The 17146-nt window shown below is 38.2% G+C and overlaps 1 non-coding gene across 1 annotated transcript; it reads right to left on the reverse strand.

The window, feature by feature from the left end:
* Positions 1 to 12619: 12619 nt before the first annotated feature.
* LOC141621074 (small nucleolar RNA R71) lies at positions 12620 to 12726 on the reverse strand. Its single transcript, XR_012532096.1, has one exon. It is a non-coding gene; the product is annotated as a small nucleolar RNA R71 (small nucleolar RNA).
* Between the last annotated feature and the right edge of the window lie 4420 nt (positions 12727 to 17146).

Here is a 17146-nt window from a genome sequence, read left to right on the forward strand (position 1 = left end):
TTTATCGTTAAAGGAATACTTTTTGGGACTTGTTAAATCCAACACAGACTTTTACTAAATCCCGCACAAATATTCCGTCTTTTACGACTTTACCCCTCTTATTTCAAATACACAACCCTTCAATAATTTGGAATAGAGAGATAGGGAGAGAGGACACCACCATGTCCAGCGACAACGCAGGCCAATGACCACTGGCAACGACGCGAACCCACAGGCCATCGGGCGACAGCGCGAGTCCACATGACACCAGCGACGATGATGATTGAGGGTCATAGACAACATGCGACGAGCCGACGACTCTAGGCCGCATACCACTACCGATTCAATGTGCGGGAACTGAGAAGGAGAATTGGGTCGACGCGGGGCTGGGAATGGGGTGGGTTCGACGACATGAAGATGACAACGACGGTTAGGCTCACAGACCATTGACGACGACTCGAGATCGTAGACCATCGGTCCGATGTGACGATGCGTGAGAATTGGGGATGGGAGTTGGGTGGATGCGCGAGAGATAGAGAGGGTGCCACGGCGGTGTGGTCACGACTCGATGACGTTGGGGATGAGCAAGAGGGAATGGAGGTGGGGGAGCGGTGGCCAGGGTGGTGAGGGGGAGGGTGGCGGGCGTCGGGAGAAGAGGCTGTTAGTTTAGGTCCATTTTTTTTTTATTTTTTTTTTATTTTTTACAAGAAGGGTAGAATGGGAAATGGCTAATAAAGTGTGTAGGATATAGTAAAGGTTCGTGTAGGATTTAGCAATTACGTACTTTTTTAGTAATCACTTTTACCACTAATTAATAAGATTGTGTTTGAATTCCTTTTACAAATATATTATTGTAAAACTGCCACATACAAGACTTTGCATGATCGATTGGTACTTATTATTATTGTTAGGGAAAATAGATAGCTTTTTTATGATGTCAAATGAGACGTAAAACTATTACAATATAAGAAAAATGTGGATGCAAACATGTGACCTATTGTCACACGATAATACATTATTAGCCCTACCTTAAGGTAGATAGATAGTTAAATATTCCAACTCATCACTTGTCGTCCCGGCAAAATGGAACGAATTAGGCCTTGTTATTTATAATTTAATTTCAACTTATTTTAATTTAACTCGGCTCTATTCAATTCAGATCAGCTTTATACAGCAGTTCATCTCAACTTATCTATTAACATCACTTTACCTCCATTCAGTTGAACCCAGATTCATTCAGTTTAATTGTTGAGTTAAATTCCATTTAATTCGGCTCAACTTTTTTCAGCCGAGAAAAATACAGCCTCAGTGAGTTTTATAAAACTCGTAAGTTGTAGATACTTAGCTTAGCCCCGCACCTTGACAGCCTAAGGGGTGTTTGGTTAAAGCTTTTGGAATGGATTTGAATGGATTCAAGTCATTCCAATGTTTGGTTTGAGCATTTTGGAATGGAGTTAGATAGCTGATGGATTCTAACTCCATTTCAACCCCTTAGAATCCCATACCCATATTTCTCCCCAAGGTTCCAACTCCGTTCCACCCAACACATTATTCTCATTCCCGGATTGAACCAAACAACTTTAAACATGTATGGGTTCTAACTCCATACCTCCTTGGAGTTAGAATCCATTCCATTCCATACCTAATGTTTGAACCAATACATACTCCGACTTTGTTCGGTTTAATCAACGTCTGAAATTATTTAAAAATAGCGTTTTCGTGTTAGTAGAACAGTAGGTACTAGGTACTATTCGTCGAAAATTAGATCATCACGTAGTTTGCTCGACCTAACCGTGTAAATAATTGAGTCAGTGAGTCGCAATACAAAAAAGCATAAACTTGTAACCACTTGGCAATAAATATATATATATATATATATATATATATATATATATTTTTTTTTTTTTTTTTTTTTTTTTTTTTTTTTTTTTTTTTAGGTAAGAAAACTAGATTGATCCTCTAGGGTAGGACCAACCTATCTCATCCTTTCGAATGAGGGAGGTAAGTTGAAGCCACCGGCTATCAAACCACCTCGAAAGAGTTGGACATGAATGTCCAACTGAAGCCATGAAGTCAGCAACCTTGTTGGCTTCACGAAAGCAATGTTTAATTATCACTTCATCGAAAAAATGAAGGTCTAATTTCACATCCTTGATAATACTAGAAATTTCCCACGGAATTTGCCAAGTACCTCGAATCGAGTTAATAACACATAAGTTATCACCCTCCACAATTAACTTTGAGATTCCTAAGTATTTAGCTGCTAAAATACCTTCTTTTAAAGCAAGTGCTTCCGCAACAAGGATACTATTGGATCCGCACTTTTTTGCTCCCAACAAAACGACTTTACCATTGTGATCTCTTAAAGAATATCCTAAAGCGAAATTTATTACCTTCTATTCTCGATCCGTCAAAATTTAGCTTTAGGAAACCGTTTGTAGGTTTTTCCCACCAAATCTCTTCCTTACTAGAATTGTTTCTAGCTGACTCTTCTACCTCGGGATTGTTGAGATCCTTAAATCTAGTCACATTCCATGTCTTAGTACTATTATTACATAAAGTAATAAGTTTGCTGATACTTAAATTAACATTATTAAAGATAATATCATTTCTATGGAACCATGCATTCCACCAAATAAAGATAATCTTTATAAAGTCATCTTTCGAAATTAAATCCTTGAGATAATTAAGTTTCGTTATAAAATTTTGACTTATAATAGTATCATAATTTGACAAAAACTCGTTGAAACTAATAATGTTCAGGTCTTGGATAACGGATATATACACGGTTTTTCTAACCTATGTTTAGCGGGCATAGGTTAGAAAAACCATATATATGTGAGTTGGCTGGGGCGGACCCAGAAATGGTTTTATGGTGTAGCAATCTTCATTGTTAAAATTCTTACAGATTTTTTTTTTTGGGGTGGAATTCTTACCGATTTTATGAGGGCAAAATTTTAAAATTTTTGACAATGTTTGAGAATCCTCTCTAAAATACTCTCTGTATGAGAAGTATTAATGAGAGTTTGAGTTCATAGACCAATTATTCAACATAAATTCTTGTTTAAGACGGGTATTGTCCGTCTTAAGATTACGACGGGTCAAATTATACTCATGTAGGATGAATAAGCCAAACGCAGAATACATTGGAAGAGGTAAAAGGTTTAAGTTGTTCTATATACCCATGACCCATGTGTAGTGATATTTAACTTGTCTTAAGCTTAATACGAGTAGTGTCGTCTTAAACATGACTAAGTGATTATTCAATAAGTCACTCTTATCATCAAAGAAAAAAATCAAATTCGAACTTGTGAACCGAACTCTTTCCTTCTTTATATCTATAATAACTGTTATACTCTTTTCATAAATTCATTAAATACTCTCTATTAGTTAAACGCAAAAACTACTCTATGACTCCAGACTGTAGTATGTACGATGAGAAAAAAGTGACCATTTTTTTAATAAATGGTGCTCATTCTATTTTACACGGTGACTACTTTTTATTACTAGAAAATGACCATGTTTTCAATGATTATTTTTTTACCATAAAGGCACAAAGTAATCACTTTTGTTAACACGGTACAACGTCGTAAGAATTGTTGTTAGTTAAAATCATACTCCATAATATGGGATGAGTTAATTGATTCTTCGCCACTACAAGAATTCAGCTCTCGGGCGACTAATTTAAGTGACTGTTTTGCGCAGACGCCAAGTTAGCGACAAATAAAAAAAAACGGGCGACTGATATCAGTCGCCAAAATAGCGGAATTTAGCGACTAAAATTTGGAGATTATCGACCGAATTCGGTCGTCAAATTGGCGACAACATTGTTACCCGTAGCCAAAGTCGGTCGCCCGCATTTTTACTCTATTTTCCAGCGTCTTCTCTTCCCTATTTCATACTTTACCAAAACACAAAAAAAAAAAAGGAAGAGAGCAAAACGCGACGGAACCGACACCACTAGCACCACCACCACCGTCGACACCATCAACAACTAACACCGCCACCGCCACCGCCATTGTCATCGCCGTCTCATTTGCTCATCACCATTCTTTTCATTTCTTTTGTTGTTTGAAGGTGTGTTATTTTGTTTTAAATTTCAATTTATTAGTTGCTTTTTGTATTTTTTGTTTAATTTGTGATTGTAGTTAGTTGTTTTGATGTTATTATGATGTTTATGTATACTCATGTGATGCTTACATTGTTTTTAATTGTTAATTAGTTAGGATTTGTGTAAATTTATAATTAGGTTGAATATGAATTGGGGGTTTTGTGGAATTATTAATATTAATTGAATTAGGGTCGTAATTGACAATGTAATTATGATTTTGATATTGTTAGTATACTTGATTAAAAAAAATAATATAGTTTTAGTAATGTATAGTGTTTGGAGTGTATAATTAAAGTTAGTCTAATATTTGTTAATGTTAGTATTGTTGAATTTACCAAGTTAGTCTAATATAGTATTGTTGAATTTATCAAATTAGTATAATGGTAGTGTAATGGTAGTACTATTGAATTTATCAAAATTAGTATGATGTTAGTATAATTTGTATTGTGTAATGTTAATATTGTTGAAGGTGGTAAATTAGTATAATGTTAGTATGATTTTAGTTTATTCAATTGTTAGTCTTGTTTGGAATATTTTTTTAGTACAAGGTTGTAACCTAAGAAGTATAATAATGTTGTATGAGTTATATTGTTAAAAAATTGTTGTTTGGAATATTTTTAGATTAAAATGAAGAGATCGGAACGCAAATGGATGTACGAAGATAGGGTAGATAAGAGAAAACGCCCCATCGGTAGATTTGTTAAGGGGGTTCTTGAGTTTATTGAGTTTGCTAAACAACAAGATGGATATGATTTGGCAGAAAATAAACTTAGGTGTCCTTGTAGTAAATGCAAAAACTTGAAATATTTTCATTACATTCAAGTAGAAGAACATCTTTATACAAATGGATTTTCTCCAAATTATTATAATTGGATTTGTCATGGAGAACCATATTCTCCAATTACCGAGCAACCTCAAACCAAACAAAATGGTAACCCATATAGAAATATGATATTTGATGCTTTGGAGTTTAATACTTTTAATAATGACAACCACGAACCTATCATTGAACAAGAACCAAACCCACAAGCAAAATCCTTTTTTGAAATGTTAAAAGCTTCAGAAAAACCTTTATATGAAGGGAGTAGAATTACATTGTTACAAGCCGTCTCTAGGATAGTAACCTTGAAATGTGAGTTTAATATGTCATTTAATGCCATTGATGGTATTGCGTCTTTGCTTGAGGACGTTGTCCCCGACAATAACGTCATGACCCAAAGTTTCTATAATACCAAAAAATTAGTTAAAGACCTTGAGCTTCCGCATCAAAATATTGATGCATGTCCTGAAGGATGTATGCTTTTTTGGGGAGATGATGTTTTGCTTGATAAGTGTAAGAAATGTCAAAGGGGTAGATATGAGACAAGTGAGGGAGATATTGTTTTGAAGGGAAAAGGCAAGAAAGGTAATAAGACGGATCAAAAGAGTAAGAAACCAATATCACAAAACCAATTAATTTATTTTCCTCTTGCTCCAAGACTTCAAAGAATGTATGAAACAAAAAACATTGCTGAACAAATGAGATGGCACAAAGAAAATCCTCGTACACCAGGAAAGATGTGTCATCCGAGTGATGGAGAGGAATGGAAGCGTTTTGATAAGATTTACCCTGATTTTGCCGAGGAATCCCGCAATGTGCGACTTGGCCTATGTACGGATGGATTTGCCCCTTTCACCCAATTTGGCAAACCTTACTCATGTTGGCCCGTGATGATCACGCCATGCAACTTACCACCTTGGTTATGTTTGAAAAGGCAGTTTATCTTCTTGTCGCTAATTATTCCCGGGCCTAATAACCCAAAAGCCAAGTTGGATGCTTATTTACAACCGTTGATAGAAGAGTTGAAACATTTGTGGTAAGTTGGTGTGGAAACATATGATGTGTCCTTGGAGCAAAATTTTCAACTAAGAGCTTCACTTTTATGGACCATAAATGATTTTCCCGCCTACAGTATGCTATCTGGATGGTCTACCGCAGGACAAAAGGCATGCCCTTGTTGCATGGATAAGAGCAAAGCATTTTGGCTTCCTAATTCCAAAAAAATAAGTTGGTTTGATTGTCATAGAACCTTCTTATCGGATACACATCTACATAGAAGGAACAAAAAAGCTTTTATTAAAGGTAAGGAGGTGTTTGATGATGCTTCGGATCGGCTACCAAGGGATGAGTTATGGGAGTTGATATGTGATTTGTCATCTAATGTTGATGATACTGAAGAAGAGTTTAAAGAGTTGAAGAAAAAGAAGAGCGGTTGGTTTAAAAGAAGCATTTTTTGGGAACTTCCATATTGGAATATATTGTTACTCAGGCACAACTTGGATGTAATACACATAGAGAAGAATTTCTTTGAGCAGCTCATTCATACGATTATGGATGTAGAAGGTAAATCCAAGGATACTATTGCTTCAAGAAAAGAGTTGAAGAGCTTTTGTGATCGTCCCAAACTACACATTCGTAAGGACGGTTCTAAGCCGAAAGCTATTTTTACTCTTGACAAAGCTTAAAGGAAGGCATTGTGTCAATGGTTAGGAAAATTGGAGTTTCCTGATCGATATGCATCCGATTTCAAACGTTGTGTTGATCTTAAGAAACTGAAGTTGCAAGGGTTGAAAAGCCACGATTGTCATGTTTTCATGGAGCGCTTATTACCCGTTGCATTGAAACATCTCCTCCCAACTACCGTGTGGAATGCAGTTACCGAGATTAGTCAATTTTTCCGAGATTTATGTTCTTCAACCATATCGGTTGATGACATGATTCGTCTTGAAGACCAAATTCCAATTATCTTATGTAAACTTGAGATGATCTTCCCTCCTTCATTCTTTAATTCCATGGAGCATTTACCGGTTCATTTGCCTTATGAAGCAAAAGTTGGTGGACCCGTCCAATATAGGTGGATGTATCCATTTGAAAGGTATGTAATAATAATTTACTAGTATTTCAATTATAAATATTATTCATTTATGTATTTTATGCTAATAATAAAGAAATAACTACATTTTAATTACATGTATAGGTTTCTTAATCATTTGAAGAAAAAAATTGGTAATAAGGCTCGGGTTGAAGGTTCTATATGCAATGCGTATTTAACGGAAGAGATTCCAAATTTTTGCTCTCTTTACTTTGAAAAACATATAGAAATCAAAGCAAAGAACTTAAATATTGATAAAACCGATGAAGTGGACACAAGTGTACCTGAGTTTTTCCAAACTCGTGATGATGAAGGGTGTTCATCAAGTGGGGAGACAAGATATTTGGATGACAAAGAATATAATAGTGCTCACCTTTACGTTCTTTCTAATTGTGAAATCTTAGAGCCTTATGAAACACAATTTGTGATCGATTTCATTAAAGAACATTCTAATGTGAGAAAGAATGATGTTTGGAATAAGCAGGAGGATCAATTTCCATCATGGTTTCGGAAACATGTCATTGAATGCAATATCCAAGATGATTTGGTAAGGAGTTTGGCCTTAGGTCCTTCACGAAAGGTTAAAACATAGAATCGGTATTCAGTTAATGGCTTCAATTTCCATACATTCGATTACGGAAAGAGGAAGGTTAGATGCAATTATGGTGTTACAATTTTCTCCCTTGATGACAATGAATATTATGGCATACTAGAGGATATCCTTGAGTTTTGCTATAATGAGCTTGAACGTGCTTATAAAACAGTCTTATTCAAATGTGAATGGAAAGATAATTCCATAGCGGGAATGAGAGTCCATGATCGTTACAAACTCGTAGAAATTAATCATACCCGAACATACATGACTTATGATCCATTTATACTCGCACATCAAGCTCATCAAGTGTATTTTGCTTTTTATCCAAGTACGAGTAATGATAAACATCAAAAGCAATGGTGGGCGGTCTTTAAGACAAAGGCTAGATCAAAATTTGATACAACATTTTTTCAAGAAGAAATTGTATCAAAATCAGTTTTATCTCCAGTTGATGATGAAATCATTCATGAGAATGAGAAATAAGCGGGAGGGGAGGAGTTGAAAGAAGAGGAAGAAGATAATGTGGAGGGGAAAGATGATCACATGGAGGAGGAGGAGGAGGAGGAGGAGGAGGAGGAGGAGGAGGAGGGTGAGGGTGAGGGTTATGATGATGAGGAGGAGGATGATAATGATGAAGATGATGATGATGAGGATGATGAGGATGATAATGATGATTATGATGTCGACGCAGAGGAGATAATTTGGTATTGGTTTTTACATATTTTTGCTATCAATTTATTTATTATTGTGTTTCCTAACCATTTTTTATGTTAATATGTTATATTATTTCGTTTTATTTAATTTTAATTAACACTTTCTAACAATTTTATTTGTTCAATTGTAGTTATATAATGGCACGTGTCATGGTGGTAGACAGCGAGGCAGCTCTAGTGGGGGCCGTAGTACGCAGTAGGAGGAGGAGGAGACCACGGAGGTCGAGCAGTCCTTAGAGGATGAGACTGACGAGGAGGAGGAGGAGGTTTTGGAGCGTGGGATCCCTGTCACATACACCGAGGATGGCAAGATCATTATTGACATTAGGGGTCTTTGGTAAGAACTTCTCTTTATTTATTTTTATTAGTATTTGATTTATTTTTAATATGAACATTTTTAAATCTAAATTCGTATTTAACATGTCTAATTTCAGGTTTAATTCCAAGCATATAGTTCGGGGAGCCACCGCAAGCACTCAGCAAAAGATGACCAGGGGTATTACTTGTTGGTCAGATGCAAGCGAAGAAGATAAGGAGGGATGGTTCAATAACTTCCGGGTATGTTTTTACATAATTTTCGTAAATGTATTCTAATTAATTAGTGATTTGTGTTCTCTAACGAATTTTTTTTTGTGTAGCAAAACTTTCATTGGCCTAAGGAACAAGAGCGTGCCGTTTGGGAGAGATACAATTACATCGGCAAAAAGAGGTTAAGAAATAACATGTATAAGGTTTGTGAAAGAAACAAACCCCCTCAGTTTAGGGAAGGTATTTAGTTACTTTTGATGGTTGTATTTAATTAGTTAAATTATCATCATTTGTTATCTACTCCCTCCGATCCACACCAAAGGTAACATTGACTTTTTGGCACTATTCATGGTCGTAGAGAATCTTCGATATTATTCTTAATCTATAAAACAAAATATATTCATGTGAGATCTTGTTTGATTCATCGTCATGAATGCTATAAGAATATCAAATTTTTATAATTTTTAATAATGTGTAACTAAAGATATTTACGTTGCAAAACGTGTCTCGACAAGTGTGAAAAAGTCAATGTTACCTTTGGTATGGATCGGAGGGAGTATTTAATTAAATACTAATATTTGGCAATTTTTTTATTATAGGAATCGCATATAAAAAATTGATGGAGAAAAGAGATACCCCCGAATTTACGGAGAAGTCGGCTCAAGCAGCGATCAATAAAAGGGGAGGAAATAAGGATGCCCACATTGATGCTACACATTACGGAAGTTATCAATCATTCTATGACCGAGCAATGTCAAGTGTACGTCGTATATTTAATTTTATATATAAGTCAGATTATGTTTGAGATTATATTAGGAGTTAAAGTATTAATTAGTCTTTATAATTTAACCTTTGTTTTTCATTTCTGGAAGGCGGCCAAGAATAAGGGTAAGATGCCTACGGTTCCGGAACTTTTCTATGACACGCATACCAAAGAAGAAGCTACGGGGAAAAAGGTGTGGAATTTGAAGAAGAACGCCAATTTATATGATATGTGATTAGTTTACGCCATTTAACCTCTCGTTTCTCATGCATTTTGCCTTCTTTAGCACGTTTTTAGCTCACTCTCGCTCGTGTTTTGTCCTTTATTCCATGTACCTTGATATTATGACTCCCTGTACTCCTTTGTAGGGGATTGGTCTTGAAAAGAGAAGACGGAATGAAGATCGAGTGAAGAAGCTAACTCGTGTTAGCTTGAGAAGAAAAGGAGTTGAAAAAGCTGAGAAGTGTGTTCTGCCGGCACACCGGCAGCCGGTCCTACCACCGGCAGAACACCCCCACCTGACATTACCAAGAGAAAGGAAAAGAAGCTGAAGAGTGTGTTCTGCTGGTAGGCCGGCAGCCGGTCCACCGACAAAGCACCACATCCCTTATTGAATCAAAATTGAAGAGAATTATTTAATTGGTCTCGCTACTGGTAGACGAACCGGTAGCCGGTCCACCGGTAGAAGATACACCAACGAAGACTATGGAGTATGGAAGAGTGTGTTCTGCCGGCAGGCCGGCAGCCGGTCCACCGGCAGAACATGCATGCCAGTTATTTTCCAAAATCCAAAGTCTAAATTGCAATGGCCGCGCTACTGGTAGGCTGACCGGTAGCCGGTCCACCGGTAGAACACAGCTGCTGCAGATTTTAGGCTTCATTTTCTCTTCTTTTCTAAATCCAATGAAAGACTATAAATACCCCCTCCCTTAACCATTTGTACACACAACCCTAGATCTAATTTATTTTCCATACAAGTTTGAATCTCTACTAATTAGTTCACTAATCTTTCCTTAATTAGAACAAGTTCTTCAATAATTATATCATTATTAGTGTTAGTAATTGGGTTGTAAGAAGATTGAAGGTTTCTCCTTTCTTATTTCAATCCAAGTTCCTTTCTTTGCTATTGAATTGGTATAATTTATCTCCTTAATTTCATTTGTTTACATTTGCTTTTCTCTTAAGTTTTGTGTAGTTGTTTATGTTAGAATTCCACTCTTTGTTGTTTGATTGTTGTTTTTCTCTCTCTTGTCCATCTTATCTTTGTTCACCATTGTTGTTTACACCCAAAGATTGAGTCTTTGATTTTATTGTGTTAAAGATTGAATCTTTGAGTTCCTTGTGTTAAAGTTTGTGTCTTTTGGTTCAATCCCTTTCCTTCTTAGATTAGTGTGTCTTTCCTCATAATTTTGTTGATTAATTGCATGATTAGTGGTATAATTTATTCTCCCACCATGTTTATGCTTAAAGAATCCATCTTTATTGTTTCTTTTGCCTTTAGACCATGATTAGTGAGTAGTCTTTTACTAGGACTCGGTTTGACCAAACATGAGTAATTTCACTAATTGATTCACATAAAGGCTAATTGTTGGGGGCGATTGGTAAGGGTAGTCTAGAGGGTTGATTTGGTTTATGGGTCATTTTTGGGTAGAATTGATTTTTAACCCTTGTCCACCAACGAAAGTTGGTTAGGTTGTGAATTGGGTACCCAGGAATTGGCCTTATCACTAACCTAGGTTGAGACCGAAAGGGATAACCAAGGGAGGGTACCTCTAGGCTAGTGTTTGAAATCGACCTCCGAGTGGAGGAGTGGGATGACCCGGAATACGATGAGTGCTTAGTGACCTTAGCCTAATATTCGGCCACTTCGGGAAAATGCATGTTCTTGGGGGAGTCGAGTGTTAAGCTAGGAAATCCGACCTTCGACCCGAGAGGGGGGTTGGTGGGTAGAGCTAGTGTCCTATTATGAGCCCGAGAGGGAGTTAGTAGGCGAATTAGAACCATCTCCCCCTTGCTTGTCTACCCTTATGATTAGCCTTGGGAATCGTGAAGTGGAATTACGAATTGTTGAGGGAGAACCGAGTTCTAGGCCCTTTTAATCATTTGAATTACACCTTAGTCTTATCTTACTCTTTTTCATCTCTCTTGTTAAATTGCACCTTATTTTGTTTAGTTTAGTTGTTAGATTATTACCATCACCTTATTATTGCTTGACTTAGCTAAGCTCAATGATTAGAACGATTAGTAGTCTATCCTACTCCTTGTGGGATCGACCCTTAATAGTGTACAACGACATCCGTGCACTTGCGAGGTATAATTTTATACCATCAATTTTTTGGTGCCGTTGCCGGGGAGTACGGCTAGATATTAATTGTTTTTGTTCTAGTTTAGACTAAGTCTCTTGTGTTACTAATCCTTATCTTGAGTGTGTAGGACTTTTTGCATGATTAGGAGAAATCGAAGAGGTCAACCTATTTATCCGATTGACCACGAGATTGAAGCTACCGTAAGAAGATCCAATTCACTCCGTAGAAGGGGATTTATAGAAACTCCAACTTTCGAAGAACATTTAGTAGTGGAAGACGTTCTAGAAGAACCAGGCACTTTTGAGTTTTTTGAGAATCCATTTGGAATTCCCGAAGAAGTAACAATGGCCGCGGTTCCTATGAGGGATAATTTGGCTCCAAAGAAGGTAGTGAACCCAAGTATTGTCAAACCACCTATTCAAGCCAACAACTTTGATGTGAAGGCTACTTTGTTACAACTAGTCCAAGGAAACAAATTCGGAGGGGGAGCCACCGAAAACCCCAATGAACATCTTAATGAATTCTTGGATAGTTGTGACATGTTCAAAGCCAATGGAGTGTCGGAGGATGCCATCAGCCTTAGGCTCTTTCCTTATTCCTTAAGGAGGAGTGCTAAGGAATGGTTGAAGAGTTGTGAGCCCGATTCTCTTCGGACTTGGGATGATGTCTCCAGTGCCTTCTTAAACAAGTACTTCCCACCACAAAGAACCGCAAGAACAAGAGTGAGCTTCAATGCTTAACCCAACAAGATGATGAGACCCTTTACGAGGCATAGGAAAGGTATAAGGGACTCCAAAGTTTTTGTCCTCATCACGAGATTGGAGATGATGAGTTGATCAACAACTTTTATGAGGGGTTGAGCAATGAAATGAAAATGAACCTAGATTCCAGCTCGGGAAAGGGGGCATTAGACAAAATTGATCACAAGACGGCCAAGGAACTTATTGAGGAAATGGCTTCCCGAACTTTTCATTGGAATAATGATAGGCATAAGAGGAAGGGAAAGTCAACCGTTGAGTTGGCCAACAACGTTGAGGTCAAAGGGTTAACAGAATAGCTCAAGCAACAAGTTGCCTTAATGAGTTCAAGCAACACTTCTAGCAACTCTTCTTCTATTAGGAACCAAGTGTATTCTTGTGAAATTTGTGGAGATCAAGTACATCCACCAAATGAGTGTCCTTTGATGGTTGGAGAGGGGAGTTGTATGGAGCAAGTGAATGGAGTGTGGGAATCAAGCCCGGCAAAGCAAGCATTCAACAACAACCAATACCACCCCAGAATTAGAGCCCACCCAAATTTTTCCTATAGCTCACAAAATGTCCAAAACCCCACTTTCCAACAAAAATCACAACTTACACCAATCTTCCAAGCTCAAAAGCCAAATACAACATTCAACCAAGGAGCACCGGGTTTCTAAGGAAGATCCTTCCAACCAAGACAACAATTCCAACCACTAAATCAACAAAACAACCCACCATTCCAACAAAATTCCCAACCATTTCAACAAAATTCTCAACCCTTTCAACAATCTACCCAACCTAAGTCAAACATGGAGCTCATGATGGAGCAATTGATGAATTCTCAAAACCAACTCGTCAACACTCAAACACAATTCATCACTCATTCCAATAAAAAACAAGAGGAGACAACCTCCTCCATCAACCAACTAAGAACCCAAATCCAAGCCTCCCAAAGGATGACTGTTTAGGTATTTTTTACCAAGTTGATTGATTAGGGTTAATGCGGTCTTACTCGTTTGGTTAATTGTATGATTGCTCGTTTGTTGATACTTAAGTAAATAAATAAAGTATGCAATGTAAATTGACACGTAAGATTTGGTGACGCGGAAAACCCAATGTGGGAACAACTGCGGGAGGGACGGTACCCTGCCAAGTATTGCACTATTTGAATAGGAGGATGATTACAATTGTGGCTCAAAGCTAATCCTGCTGGCCCTAGGCGTCAGACCTGCAAGATCTTGGACGAGTGTATATTTGAGTATAATAATATGCCGAGGTGTTGATGTGATCTTGAACGTGGATGTGTGAATACGGGTGTGTTGAATTTCCTTCTTGATTTGCTTCCTTGGCTATTTATAGGGTAAGAACCCTAGATATGTCCTACTTCGAATATGGAAAGGGAATATAATTTCCATAAGAACTCTTTCCATACTTGGCCGCCTTTTCCAATTCTCCCTGATCTCCCTAACTTCTCCCTAATTCCTATTTCCTTAATCCGGACGCCTTCTATGATGGGCTCCTGATCTCCCTTGAGCCCGTTGTTCCTTTCTCCAACCGCGGGCTTCCTTCCCCCTTGTCACTCCTTCCATAGCTCTTTATTTTATTAAGTGGGCCTTCTTTGTTGTGCTAATTTTAGCCCAAACAATGACCGACAATCAAATCTCCCAATTGGCTTCTCAAGTGAGTCAATTACAAGCCTCACATGGAAAATTTCCGGGTAAAACCGAGGAGAATCCAAAAACCATAAATGCTATACGTTTGAGGAGTGGGAGAGAGGTAGAGGACCGGGTGTTCATCAAGAAAAGAAAAAATAGTAAACCGGATTTGAGCTTGAACCACCCAAGGTGATTGAAGAAAAAGAGGTTGAAGATGATCTTGTGGAAATTGTTGTGGAGACTCCAAAGGTAGTTGATGAACCTACAAAAATTGTTGAAGAGCCCAAGCAACCACGTGTGAGAACATATGTGCCACCAATTCCTTTTCCACAAAGGTTGGCAAGGGCAGAGCTTAAGCAAAAATATGGAAAGTTCATGGACATGATGAAGGAAATTAACATCACCATGCCCTTCATTGATGTCATCAAGGAGATACCAAGCTATGGTAAATTCTTGAAGGAGTTGATTTCCAACAAGAATGCCATGCAACCATATACGGTGAATTTATCCAAGGAGTGTAGTGCCATTCTAATGAATGAGGTACCACAAAAGCTTGAAGATCCGGGGAGTTTTTCCATACCTTGCAAGATTGGGACCGTGCATATTAAGAGAGCCTTGTATGATTTGGGGGCAAGCATTATCTTATGCCTCTCAAGATTTTCAAGAAATTGAAGGATTATGAGCTTTCACCAACAAGGGTTTCTCTTCAACTTGCGGATAGGTCGGTAAGATACCCAATTGGTCTTGTGGAAGATATCCCACTCAAAGTAGGTAAACTTGAATTCCCTTGTGAGTTTTATGTAATGGATATTCCCGAAGACTCAAACATTCCCATTATATTGGGGCACCCTTGCCTTGCCACGGGGGGTGCCATTATTGATGTGAAAAATGGGAAACTTTCTCTTCAAATTGGTGAAGAAAAGGTGGAGTTCTCTTTGAACAAGGTTATGAAGGAGCCTTCGGAAGAAAAGTCTTGTTACATGGTTGACATGGTAGAGGAATGGGTTGACATGAATAAATTTGAAGAAGACAAGGGTTTGCAAGGATTTCTTGAGGGGAAGGTAAAAGATTGCAAGGAGCGCCAAGAATATGCTCTAGCCATGGAAGCAACAATTGAAGAAAACTCGGACAAGGAATTTGAGAGCTTGAGAAGGGATGGTAAAAAAGAGGGGAGATCCACGCCTCCTCAAGTGGAGTTGAAACCTCTTCCCTCTACTCTTAAACATGCTTTCCTTGGCCCTAATGCACTTAGCCTATTATTGTCAATAGTGCACTCAATGACACCGAACTTCAAAAATTGCTTGATGTTGTGCGAAAATTTAAGGATGTCATTGGGTACTCAATTTATGATATCAAGGGGATTATCCCTTCCTTTTGCACTCACCGCATTCACTTGGAGGATGAGGGTGCATCTTCCATTTAGCCTCAATGCCGCCTTAACCCCGCAATGAAAGAAGTGGTAAGGAAGGAGGTGTTGAAGCTCTATGATGCAAGTATCATTTACCCTATCTCCGATAGTGCATGGATGAGCCCGGTGCATGTTGTACCAAAGAAGGGCGGGGTCACGGTAGTAACCAATGACAAGAATGAGCTAATCCCAAAAAGAATCACAATGGGGTGGAGAATGTGCATAGATTATAGATGCCTCAACAAGGCGACTAGGAAAGACCACTTCCCCCTTCCTTTCCTTGACCACATGTTAGAAAACCTTGCCCAACACTCTCATTTTTGCTACCTAGATGGGTTTTCTGGGTTTTTCCAAATCCCGATTCACCCCAATGATCAAGAAATAACCACTTTCACGTGCTCATTTGGCACCTTTGCTTATAGGCGCATGCCCTTTGTGCTATGCAATGCGCCGGCCACATTTCAAAGATGTATGCTAGCTATATTTTCCGAATATGTTGAGGATATAATGGAGGTGTTTATGGACGATTTTTCCGTTGTAGGCACCTTATTTGATGGATGTTTAGCTAATTTGAGCAAGGTCTTAAAAAGGTGTCAAGAAACCGGTCTAGTCTTAAATTGGGAGAAATGTCACTTTATGGCCACATCTGTGGTTGTTTTGGGTCATGCTGTGTCAAGTAAAGGCTTGGAAGTGGATCAAGTCAAGATTAAAGTGATTAAAACCCTACCCCATCCCACAAATGTCAAAGGAGTTAGAAGGTTTCTTGGGCATGCCGGTTTCTACCGGAGATTTATCAAGGATTTTTCCTTGATTGCCCGACCCTTAACATTGTTGCTTGGGAAATATGTGCCCTTTGAGTTTACTAATGAATGTTTAAATGCCTTTAATAGGTTGAAATAAGCTCTCATCACCGCTCCAATTATGCAACCTCCCACTTGGGGGAGAACCTTTTGAGTTGATGTGCGATGCTAGTGATGTAGCGGTGGGAGCAGTGCTTGGACAAAGAAAGAATGGCAAACTTCATGCCATATATTATGCAAGCAAAACCTTGGATGAATCTCAAGCAAACTACACCACCACGTAAAAGGAGCTTTTGGCGATCATCCATGCTATGAACAAGTTCCGTTCTTACTTGGTAGGCTCTAAAGTAATAGTTCATACCGATCATACGACGTTGAGGCATTTGCTAATCAAGAAGGAATCAAAACCCCGCTTGATCCGGTGGATAATTTTTCTTCAAGAGTTTTATATTTAAATAAGAGACAAGAAGGGTGTGGAGAATGTAGTAGCCGACCATCTCTCTCGGCTATTCCATGAGAATGTGAAGGATGGACTACCGATTGATGACTCCTTACCGGATGATCAATTGTTCGCACTTGCTCTAATGGATGTCCCTTGGTACGCGGATTATGTCAAGTACTTAGTATCCGGGGTTA

Source organism: Silene latifolia, chromosome 1 (assembly GCF_048544455.1).
Source record: "Silene latifolia isolate original U9 population chromosome 1, ASM4854445v1, whole genome shotgun sequence".
Lineage (NCBI taxonomy): Eukaryota > Viridiplantae > Streptophyta > Magnoliopsida > Caryophyllales > Caryophyllaceae > Silene > Silene latifolia.